Genomic DNA, 11,372 nt, shown 5'->3' on the forward strand with positions numbered 1-11,372 from the left:
TAGTCATAGACGACGACATCTAGGGTGACACAGAGTGCGCGTAGGGTCATTCTCGTTGCATCTTCAACGCTTATTTCCTCATCGAAGGCAATTCGGTCGAACCCGACCAAAGCATCTTGAGACGTTGGAAGGACAAGGGAGGCGAGGTGGCGGTAACATGTCCGACCGTCGCGGGAGGTCTTTGTGATGGCTCGGTACAGCGGCTCTGGAATGTCAAGCTTGTCACAAACATCAGTGAGTAATTTTCACATGCTGAAGCTGAGGAGGTGAGCATTGGTGGGTTTTTGGAGGCAAGGTCTTCACCTAGGAAAACAATGTAGCAGTCATTAAGACCTGGAAGGAATAAGATGTGTTTAGAGTATGCATGTAAAGCGAGTTACGTGCAAGAGGAACTTACAACGCAGGTAGCATAGAAGGGGGAGCTGGTCCTCGTGGTGGAATCTTTCATGCAGGGCTTGCAAAGCAAGACACTGTCTGTCACGGTGATGATCATGAAAAACTGGTTCCAGTGCGTAGCCGTTGTTTATGAGGTTGATACCACGATCGTAGTCCCCTTCGCCGAAGAAGAGGACCCAGGCTTTGTCGGCGTTTTTGAGAGTTGCAAACTTGGCCCAAGATGGATCATGGAAGTCACGTATTTGCTCTTGAACCTCCTCGAAGGAGTTATAGATCTCGGGACCCATCTGGCGAAGACACAATAATAGTCTGGCGTTGCCTGTGTAGTCTCCATTGGAATAATATTTTCTTTTTGTTTTGTGTTTAGCCGCTATGGCAATGGGTGCATTTATATACGTAGGAGTTACATGAATGTGAAGGGGGATGGTCAGTATTGGGTGGAGCAGGAAAAAGTTAAGATTTTGAAAACGATTTTGATGTACATGGCATTGACAAAGAATCAGAATCTAATCTTCATTTGTTATAAAAGCAAGCATAGTTTGACTGATAGGGTAAGGTTTCAGAAAAAAGGAGAAAATGTATATATTTTGGAATTTGCAGACGGGACTAGGATAAGGGTTTGGTTAGGGTTAATTGTGTTTTTTTTTTAAATATCATAGGATTGAGGTTTTTCATAGATTAAAGGCAATGTATTTACTATTTTATAATTTATTGTGTATGTTATGAAAGACGGATAATAATTGGATGGTTTAAAGTTTTTTGTTTACCATTTTACTATATATTTTTTTGTGTTAATGAAAGAATGAAAATAATTAGTCACATATATTTAATGCCTTCGAAAATATTATTGTAAAAAGAAATTAGAGTAATCCAATCTAAAAATAAATATAGATAAAGATTATATACGTCCACATCCTATTTTAAAAATAAATTGATAAAATATAAATTAATATGCTTTTTCTTTATCTAATTTGGTCTTTCTAATGGAATTAATAATTAGGATTATATAGAAATAATTGAGAATTATATAAAGCCGAATTAAAAAAATAACCAAAAAATTTCTATAAAATACATGCATAAATATAAAATGATTAAGAAAACTATACGAGGGAGGAACACTAAAAATTGCAAAAAAAAAAACTTAAATTTATGTTATTCAAAAAGACATAAATTTATATTACGCAAAATTTTAATTTTTTTAAGACCATTTAGACTATTTAAAAAAAAATTGTGTATTTAAATTTAGCACTCTTTCGATTATAGTTTGTTAGTACTATTTTTATTTAATTTGGTGTTCCTAATGGAATCAAAAATTGAAATTATAAAAAGGTATATTTGTGTTTTTTAACTTGAAAATTAAATAGATATAATTTAAATTAAAATTTAATTAAGTTTGATAATAATAAGCGTACTCGTAATATAGTACTCATATGATTGATTATGTTTATTCAATTTCAAAAAAGTTAAATGTTTAAAAATATTATTTTTAAATTAAACAATTAATGTTCTCCTAATAAAATTAAATTTAAAAAAATTATAAAAGTGAAGCTATAATTAGAATTCCATTTGTATTTGTTAAATGCCTTTATTTTTTTGTCTTCATGCTTTCTTTAAGTTTATAATTGAATATAGAAAATAATTTTTTAGATCCACAATCAAGTACAAAGGTTGGGACAATAAAATTCAATCGCGTTTTTTAAAGTGTGACAAATCGAAAAATAAAATTTGTTTTGTATATTAAAAAATGGGTAACGAAAACAGAGAATATTTTGGCGAATAACTCACTCCTTAGTTTGTTTCAGGTGACTAATGCACAGTTTTATCTTCATTAAAATATTTCAGTTGAAACCAAAATGTGTTTATCTTAAATAAATACCTATAGTTATGACCTAATCATAATGGAGATGTCGTGCTTACCTTTGCATTATACCTGTAGTTTAAAGTAGGGGATTAGTTGCACTGACCCATGTTAATAACCCATGGAACTAATTTTAGTAGGCTTCCTATGGATGTGGTTTCTAAAAATTAAAATGACTTTCGGAAAGGGACCCACAAACTATTGATGCAGAGGTAGCATGTGGTTCCCGAACAGATACAATGAAAATGATAGTCTAATTCCTATGACAGATGATAATCATGTGCCTATGGTAGGCGATGCAGAAGACCATTGGAAGACGTTTCGATGCTCATTCCCTCGAAGGAAGAACAATGCAAAGGTTGTTGGAACCAAACAACAAGATGATCATTGTGAAAATTGAACCTGAACCCACTCGGCATTCAACTGCTTCCCTTCCCTTCACTGCAAATGGGCCTGAAGTTATAGGCCACTTTGCCCATGGTGGACCCTTGAGTATGATTTTTATTGTTATGACTGTTTAATTCTATGAAAGGGAATCTATGTAATTTGTCTTTGCTCTCATTTTATTCTCTACATACCTGAAGCCCATGAGAGATGTGAAAATTGGACGCGAAACATGTATCGAGAAGGCTGGTAGAACAATAGCCATGTTTCATCCTTTTATTCTATGATCATGGAATCACATTTCATGATGTGGATAGATAGACCCACTGGATGCCGTAGGATCAACTTTCGTGATGATGATTGTGTGCACGGGTAAAATGAATAGTAGCAGAAAGTATTAATGTCCATGGGTGTTCCGACGGATGAAAACGCACCACAGGAAGCAAAAGGTGGAGTGGTTACCTTTCTTTTTACCCATTTCATGACATTGATTGGTGTAAATCACATCATTTCCTTTTTACACTCAAATCCCAGTGAGCTTCATACAAACAACACTCTGTTCATCTTAGCTTACCCAAGGCGGAACCCCCATTCAGCACCGCCAAAACAGCAGCGGGGCAATGGAAAACTTGGATTCCTTCCTTATCGATTCTCAGGATCCCTCTAATGATCACGGGTAAGCAATATAAATGGACGTTAGGGTCTTTCTGTGTTGTTGTTGTTACCCCATTCATAGAATATGAATTTCATGTTGTGTCTTGTCTTTTTTTTTTTTGGATGGGCTGTAGGCTTGAAAGGGGACTCAACGCTCTTACCAATCCTCCGCTTGACACCATTTTGGAGAACAGCATGAACCTGGAGCTCAATATTGAAATGGTAGGTGTTAAACCTGTGATATTTTTCATTCTATTTCTATTTTTGCTGGCTTGAATGTAGTTGATGATTAGAATGTTGTAGTAGTAGCCATCATATTTTTTTGTGAGTTAAGATCGCTTCGAAGGTTTTACGTCCTAATGAAAATGATGTTCCATGGACAGCCTCTACCAGAGCACTTGTCCCAGATTACTCATGGCGGTGGGGACGTTGTGGAAAATGACGAGAAAGCCCTTGTTACCCGACTACTGAATTTGGCTGAGGTATGCATCAAGACCCTTCTTTGTAGGTTGTGTGGATTTATGTATTAAGTGTATCGATGTTGAATGAACACCAAGTACCAGCTGTCATGCTAAGCCCATGAAGTATTCCATTACATTAACTTTACTTTTGTTTGTTGGTGGACCCCTATTTAAAACCATGTTTGGCCACCTTTTTTCTTAAAAAAACCTTAGCTACAAATCTCACACTGGTTTTCTCAGACACCACTTGGTATTACACCGTATGATGAAATCAGTCAGTTTGACATCGGCGTACCTTGTAATAGTCAAAAGTTGGTATTCCCTTTTCGATTGAATGATACGACGTAAATGGCTACTATATGACGTCGTCCACAGTTAATGGTTATGTGACTTATTCGTTTTCCCAATTCCCCCTAAAGATGATGTCGTTGTCATCGAAAATTTACATTCTAACCAGGGGAAGACCAGTGGAATCTCCATTTATTGTATCTGCAGAGAAGTCATCCTCCCCGCATTGGTCTGTTGGCACTCCGAAGACATCCTCCGACAACACTATAGTCAAAAGACTAGTACCTGGTAGTCTGCAAGAAAAGATAAAAGTTTTTAGCATGTTCCTAAAATCGTAAGTCCTGCTACTCTGCCTAATATTGGCCAAGGAACTTTTTGCAGGAGGAGTTAAGTCTTCCTTTATGGAGCCAGTTTGAAACGACACAGGTAGCTGGTCTATATAGGTCCACACCATCAACTCCAAAGGCGCAGAAGCTCCCGAGGCTTGAGCATGTGGAAATCACGCCAATGCATGTGGAAATCACGCCAATATTGGGATAGTTCTATTGCCCATGTCATCATACGACCCACCAGATCGGGTTTTTGTAAGATTTGTCTGATGGCTTGGTCGGTTCTCAAAGTGATCGGGTGCCCTTGGAAATATTGCCTTAATCTCCGAGAGGAGAATAGCAAAGCATAAGCTAACTTTTCCAATTTGGTGTACCTTATTAGCTCTGCTCCTTGGAGCACTTTACTAATGAAGTACACTGGCTACTGGATTTTGTCTTCTTCCCGAATCAGAACGGCCGCCATGGCTTTCTCTGTCACGGCCAGATAGAGGTACAGGGTCTCCCCTTCTTTCGGTTTCCCGAGCACTGATGGTTCCGATAAGATTCACTTGAAGTGGTTGAAGGCTTCCTCACAAGCTGGAGTCCATTCAAAGGCTATTCCTTTCTTCATTAGATTGAAGAAGGGAAGAGCCTTTGTTGCCAATGCCCCGATGAAATGAGACAAAGCCGTGAGCCTACCTGCTAGTCTTTTGATGTCCTTGACACTTCCTGGGCTTGACATCTGGAGAATTGCTTCTCATTTGTCTGGGTAGGCTTTAACTCCTCTTTGCGTGATCATAAAGCCCAAGAACTTCCCCGCTTCCATAGCAAATGCACACTTCAAAGGGTTTAGCCTCAAGTTGTGCTTCCGAAGCGACCTAAAGACAGCTTCCAACACGGTAACCAAACTATTTGGTTTGGCCGTCTTTGATGTACACTTCAACCGACCTGCCGATATGCTCCTTAAAGACTTTGCTCATTAATCTTTGGTAGGTGGCCCCCGCATTTTTCAGCCCAAATGGCATGACCCTGTAGCAATAGATCCCAGTTGGCGTTATGAACACCGTTTTTTCCTCGTCAAGGCAGTGCATCGGGATCTGGTTGTAACCTGAGTACGTGTCCATAGAGCTCAAAAATCGGTATCCCGCTGCCGTGTCTACTAGGGCATCAATGTTGGGAAGGGGGAATGAATCTTTTGGACATGCTTTATCAAGGTCCGAATAATTGACTCACATTTTCTACTTTCCATTGGCTTTCTTAACGAGGACCACATTAGAGAGCCACATTGAGTAGTCTGATTCCCTTATAAAACTGATTTCTAACAAACTAGCCGTCTTCTTGGCCACCTCGTTAGCCCTTTTTGGTGACATTTTCCTTCGCCAATGTGCAACTAGTCTGGCATCTGGCTTCACAGCTAGACCCTGCGACATAAAATTGGGATCTACTCCCGGCATGTCAATTGGAGTCCAGGCGAATAAATCTCTGTTTGCTCTGATGGCCTCGATGAGAGGTCCCTTTAACTCGTGGGGGAGGTTTCGGTTTACGAAGGTAAACTTGTCCTCTGTGTCTCCTACCTGAAACTTCTCCAGGTCTCCTTAAGGCACTGGCCTCAGCTTGTCATCAACTCTTGCATCCAAGTCTGCTAGGAACACCCCAGTTGCCTCCTTTGACTTCTTCCTTAATGATAGACTGGCCTTATCGTAAGCGACCTCAGTTTCCAGGTCTCCTCGGATAGATCCTACAACTTTCCTATCCGTCACGAACTTCAACGTGAGGAGCTTCGTGCAAATGACCGTCGATAGCTCATGGATAGTTTTTCTTTCTAAGATCACATTGTATGCTGTGGAGTCCCTCAGGACCACGAACTCAGCCATCATTGACTTCCTGTTTTCCCTGGATCTAACACCGACCGGAAGCATGACCACCCCGTCGGGTCTTAAATAATTATCTTCTAAGCCTACAACTCTATGCTGATGACTTTTGAGGTCATTTTCTTTGAGCCCCAGGACGTCGAATACATTTCGGAACATGATGTTCAAGTCCGCTCCCGTGTCCACTAGGATTCGCTTGACGAGGCCCGTCTCGATTCTTGCCTTGATCACCATTGGCGAATCCTCGGGAAGGTCGTGGCACCGACGATCCTCCAAGCTGAAAGATATTTTCGGGAGCTCACTAGATTGAGCATTGTGGCTTCCCGATGTCACGACTAGGACCTTTACATTCTTTTTTGCTGCTGATTTTGACTTGGGTGGTGCGTCTCTCCTGACCACGACATTGATGATTACAGTTGGAGCATTGTCTGTATTCTCAGAAGTCCCCTGCCTTGGCTTCACAGCTCGGCTCCGATCTTCTTTGGATCGTTTCCGCTCTCTTCTTCTCGGTTCCCTTATGAACTGTGAGAACTCTGTCAGCTTTCCTTCTCAATACAAACTTTTGTTTTCACCTGTTCTATCCTTAAGCTACCTAGGTTTGGACAGTATGCCTTTGTCTATAATTTTTTGATATACTTCCACAAGAAGTGCCGTTAGAGGGGTATAGTTAGTAAACTTGCCTACCTGGAAAAATGGTTTGTATGGTTTTCCGAACGTTCCCTCCTTTGGCACCTTTTTTGGCTTTTCCGAGTCCCCGGCCTGATGTGCTGGCGAGTTGGGTAGCTACCACTTATTGGTGGCCACCACTTGGCTAACTTCTTTATCGTTAATATATTCTCTCGCCACATTTTGGATCTCTTGCATGGTCCAGACAGGCTTGGTAGTGAGATGCGTCCTGAAGTCCTCAATCAATAGGCCATTTGTCAAGCATAGACTCACCATCGAGTCCGTTAGGCCATCAATCTTTAGACATTCATCATTGAACCGGTCGAGAAATTTCCTCGTCAGCTCGCCAGCACGTTAGGTCACACTTAGAAAGTTGATCGGGTGCTTGGCCTTAGCTATCCGTGGGGTGAATTGTGCTAAGAACCTCTGTGTGATATCCGCAAAGGCCATAATGGACTCTTGCGGGAGCGCGTTAAGCCAATGTATCATAGAACCTGCCAAGGTTACAAGGAAAGCACGACACCTTATGGCATCACCAACACCCTCAAGGTTCATTCTAGCCTTCAAAGGGGTTGTACCCATAATGACGGGATCCCGCTGTTTCTTTCCTTTGTCTCTTTTTCGTTCATCCCGGCCTTCCGACCTACTTTTGGTGTGGGACCGAGTGTCAGTTCGTTCACACCCGTTGTCCTTCTTGGGGTCTTCCGGTCCCTTAGTCGGAGACCAGGTATGAGATAAACTCAGATCGGAGTCCCTGCTGTGCTCGAGACGGTAACGGTCTCTCGCTGCCAGCTCCCTCACCAAGTTCTGCACTCGATGCCTGGGCTCTTGCATAATCTTTGAGTTGTCATCGCCTGTGCCATCAAACAGACATCTCTCGAGAGATCAGGAGTAGGGGTCACCTCGTCGGAACGGAGGTCTAGGCGTTCCTGAGAAGAGGCTGCTGAGCTCACCCTGCTTCTCAAGCGGGCTCCCCCTTTTTCTCGTATCTCCTCCACATGAGGGAAAGGATACATATTTATGTCAGGTCCCCACAGACGGCGCCAATGTTCGGTTGCTCGGGTGAGTGGTGGAGTTGGGTCTAAGCAACTGGTTGTGAAGGGGAATCTGGACCTGAGTGCGAGCTCCCCGAGGAGAAGGGTTGCCGAAGTCGTCGGTGGGTCAGTTAGTGGAGCCACATACAAGGACACTCCGATGCTAAAGTTATTGTCCGTATAATGCGACGGTAAATTAGGGTAAAGGTGACGTACCTCTGGGAGGGGTAGGTCCCTCCCCATTTATATTCTGAACTCGGGTGGGCCCCTTCTCTTGGGGGCCATCTACCTGGAAGCTTTTACTAGCTGTCCAGGTCTTCTCAGCAAGGCATTAGGTGGCATGCGGGTCACCTCTGGATTCGGGTCAAATACCCAGTGGTTCGGTGGTCCATAATTGGACCCATGACCCTTGTTGGGCCAGGCCGGAGCAAGGTATAAAGGTAAAGGGAGCATAAAGGATTATATTATGAAAATGTCTCATCTTGCTTCTAGATTAAAAGCACTAAAGTTAGAGTTGTCTGAAGATTTACTCGTGCAATTCATTTTGATCTCTCTTCATGCGCACTTTGGCAATTCAAAGTGAGTTATAACACTATGAAGGAAACTTGGTCCCTAAATGAGCTCATATCTCACTGTGTGCAAGAAGAAGAGAGGCTATAGCAAGATAAGACTAAAAGTGTTCACATAGTTTCATCTTTTCGGTATAACAGAAAGCATGATACTACTGTAGATGTGCCTTCTCAGCAGAAAATGGTTAAGAAACAGGATCAAGCTTTAACCTATTTCTTCTGTAAGAATAAAATATGGGACACATAAAGAAGAATTGTACCAAATATGCCATTTGGCATGTAAAGAAGGATATGATTCTTACTTTCATTTGTTCTGATGCCAGTTTAAATTATGTACCTGTTGATACTTGGTGGGTAGTTCTGCTGCTACTACTCATATAAGTGTTACTATGCAGGATTCCTTTGTGGAGCCGATTGCCAAGTGATGCTGAAAGATACATCTATGTAGCAGACTATAATATAGTTGCAGTCGAAGCTATATGAACCTTTAGATTATGTTCCACGAGTGGATTTTACTTGAATTTATTTGAGACATTTTATGTACTATCGTTTAGGCGGAATTTAGTTTATGTTTCTCGTTTGGACAAATCGGGTTACTTTTGTTTGTTCAAAAATAATAAAGTAAGTCTCTTTTATAATTCGAATAATATTTGCTCTGGCCATTTGATGGATAATCTATATAGGCTTGATTTGAATTTCTATAATAATGAAATACTGCAAACAAGTACAAAATGAAAACTAAATGAAAATTCGGCATCATTATGGCATAAACGCCTAGGTCATATCTCTAAATAGAGAATTCAGAGGCTTGTGTTGGATGGAATTATTGGACCTCTAATTTGGCAGACTTTGAAGTTTGCATTGAGGTTATAAAGGGAAAAAGGACAAACGAAAGAAAATTAGGTGCTGAGAGAGCTAAAGATGTCTTAGAATTGATACATACCGATATATGTGGCTCATTCTCTATTGTCTCTTGGAATGGACAACGGTATTTCATTACGTTCATAAATGATTACTCTCGTTATGGGTATCTAAGTATAATACATGAAAAGTCCCGAGCCTTAGATTAACAAAAGCCTCAACAAGGCTTTAATAATAGTGGAAGAAACAGGTTTAACAATAATAAACCTTTTCCATCATCCACTCAGCAACAGACAGAGAACTCTGAACAAAATACCTCTAATTTAGCAAACTTAGTCTCTGATCTATCCAAGACCACTGTAAGTTTCATGAATGAAACAAGGTCTTCCATTAGAAATTTGGAAGCACAAGTGGGCCAGCTGAGTAAAAGGATCACTGAAATCCCTCCTAGTACTCTCCCAAGCAATACAGAAGAGAATCCAAAAGGAGAGTGTAAGGCCATTGAATTAATCATCATTGCCGAACCTGTAACGGAAGGAGAGGACGTGAATCCCAAGGAGGAAGACCTCCTGGGACGTCTAGTGATCAATAAGGAGCTTCCCTCTGAGAAACCAAAGGAATCAGAGACTCATCTAGAGACCATAGAGATTCCATTGAACCTCCTTATGCCATTCATGAGCTCTGATGAGTATTCCTCTTCTGAAGAGAATGAGGATGTTACTGAAGAGCAAGCTGCCAAGTTCCTTGGTGCAATCATGAAGCTGAGTGCCAAATTATTTGGCATTGAAACTTGGGAAGATGAACCTCCCTTGTTCACCAATGAACTAAGTGATCTGGATCAACTGACATTGCCTTAGAAGAAACAGGATCCTGGAAAGTTCTTAATACCTTGTACCATAGGCACCATGATCTTTAAGGCTCTGTGTGACCTTGGTTCAGGGATAAACCTCATGCACCTCTTTGTAATAGAGAAACTGAGAATCTTTGGGGTGCAAGCTGCTAAAATCTCATTAGAGATGGCAGACAATTCAAGAAAACAGACTTATGGACAAGTAGAGGACGTGTTAGTAAAGGTTGAAGGCCTTTACATCCCTGCTGATTTCATAGTCCTAAATACTGGGAAGGATGAGGATGAATCCATCATCCTAGGAAGACCTTTCCTAGCCACAACAAGAGCTGTGATTGATGTGGACAGAGGAGAATTGATCCTTCAAATAAATGAGGACAACCTTGTGTTTACAACTCAAGGATCTCTCTCTGCATCCATGGAGAGGAAGCATAAAAAGCTTCTCTCAAAGCAGAGTCAAACAAATCCCCCACAGTCAAACTCCAAGTTTGGTGTTGGGAGGCCACAACCAAACTCTAAGTTTGGTGTCAAACCCCCATATCCAAACTCTAAGTTTGGTGTTGGGAGGTCTCAACAAAGCTCTGCACATCTGTGAGGCTCCATGAGAGCCCACTGTCAAGCTATTGACATTAAAGAAGCGCTTGTTGGGAGGCAACCCAATGTTTATTTATCTAATTTTCATTATTTTTCATGTCTTATTAGGTTCATGATCATGTGGAGTCACAAAATAAATATAAAAATTGAAAACGGAATCAAAAACAGCAGAAGAAAAATCACACCCTGGAGGAAGACCTTACTAGCGTTTAAACGCCAGTAAGAAGCATGTTTTGGGCGTTCAACGCCAGAACAGAGCATGGTTCTGGCGCTGAAAGCCAGAAATGGGCAGCATCTGGGCGTTTGAACGCCAGAAATGCACCCTGGAGAAGAGCTGGCGCTGAATGCCCAGAACAAGCATGGTTCTGGCGTTCAACGCCAGAAATGGGCCACAAATGGGCGTTCAACGCCCAGAACAAGCACCAATCTGGCGCTGAACGCCCAGAGTTGTGTGCAAGAGCATTTTGAATGCCTAATTTGGTGCAAGGTTGTAAATCCTTGAACACCTCAGGATCTGTGGACCCCACAGGATCCCCACCTACCTCCACTCACTTCTTCTCACCCCTCTTTCACACAATCCC

Source organism: Arachis ipaensis, chromosome B2 (assembly GCF_059453495.1).
Source record: "Arachis ipaensis isolate K30076 ecotype BB chromosome B2, ASM5945349v1, whole genome shotgun sequence".
Taxonomy (NCBI): Eukaryota; Viridiplantae; Streptophyta; class Magnoliopsida; order Fabales; family Fabaceae; genus Arachis; species Arachis ipaensis.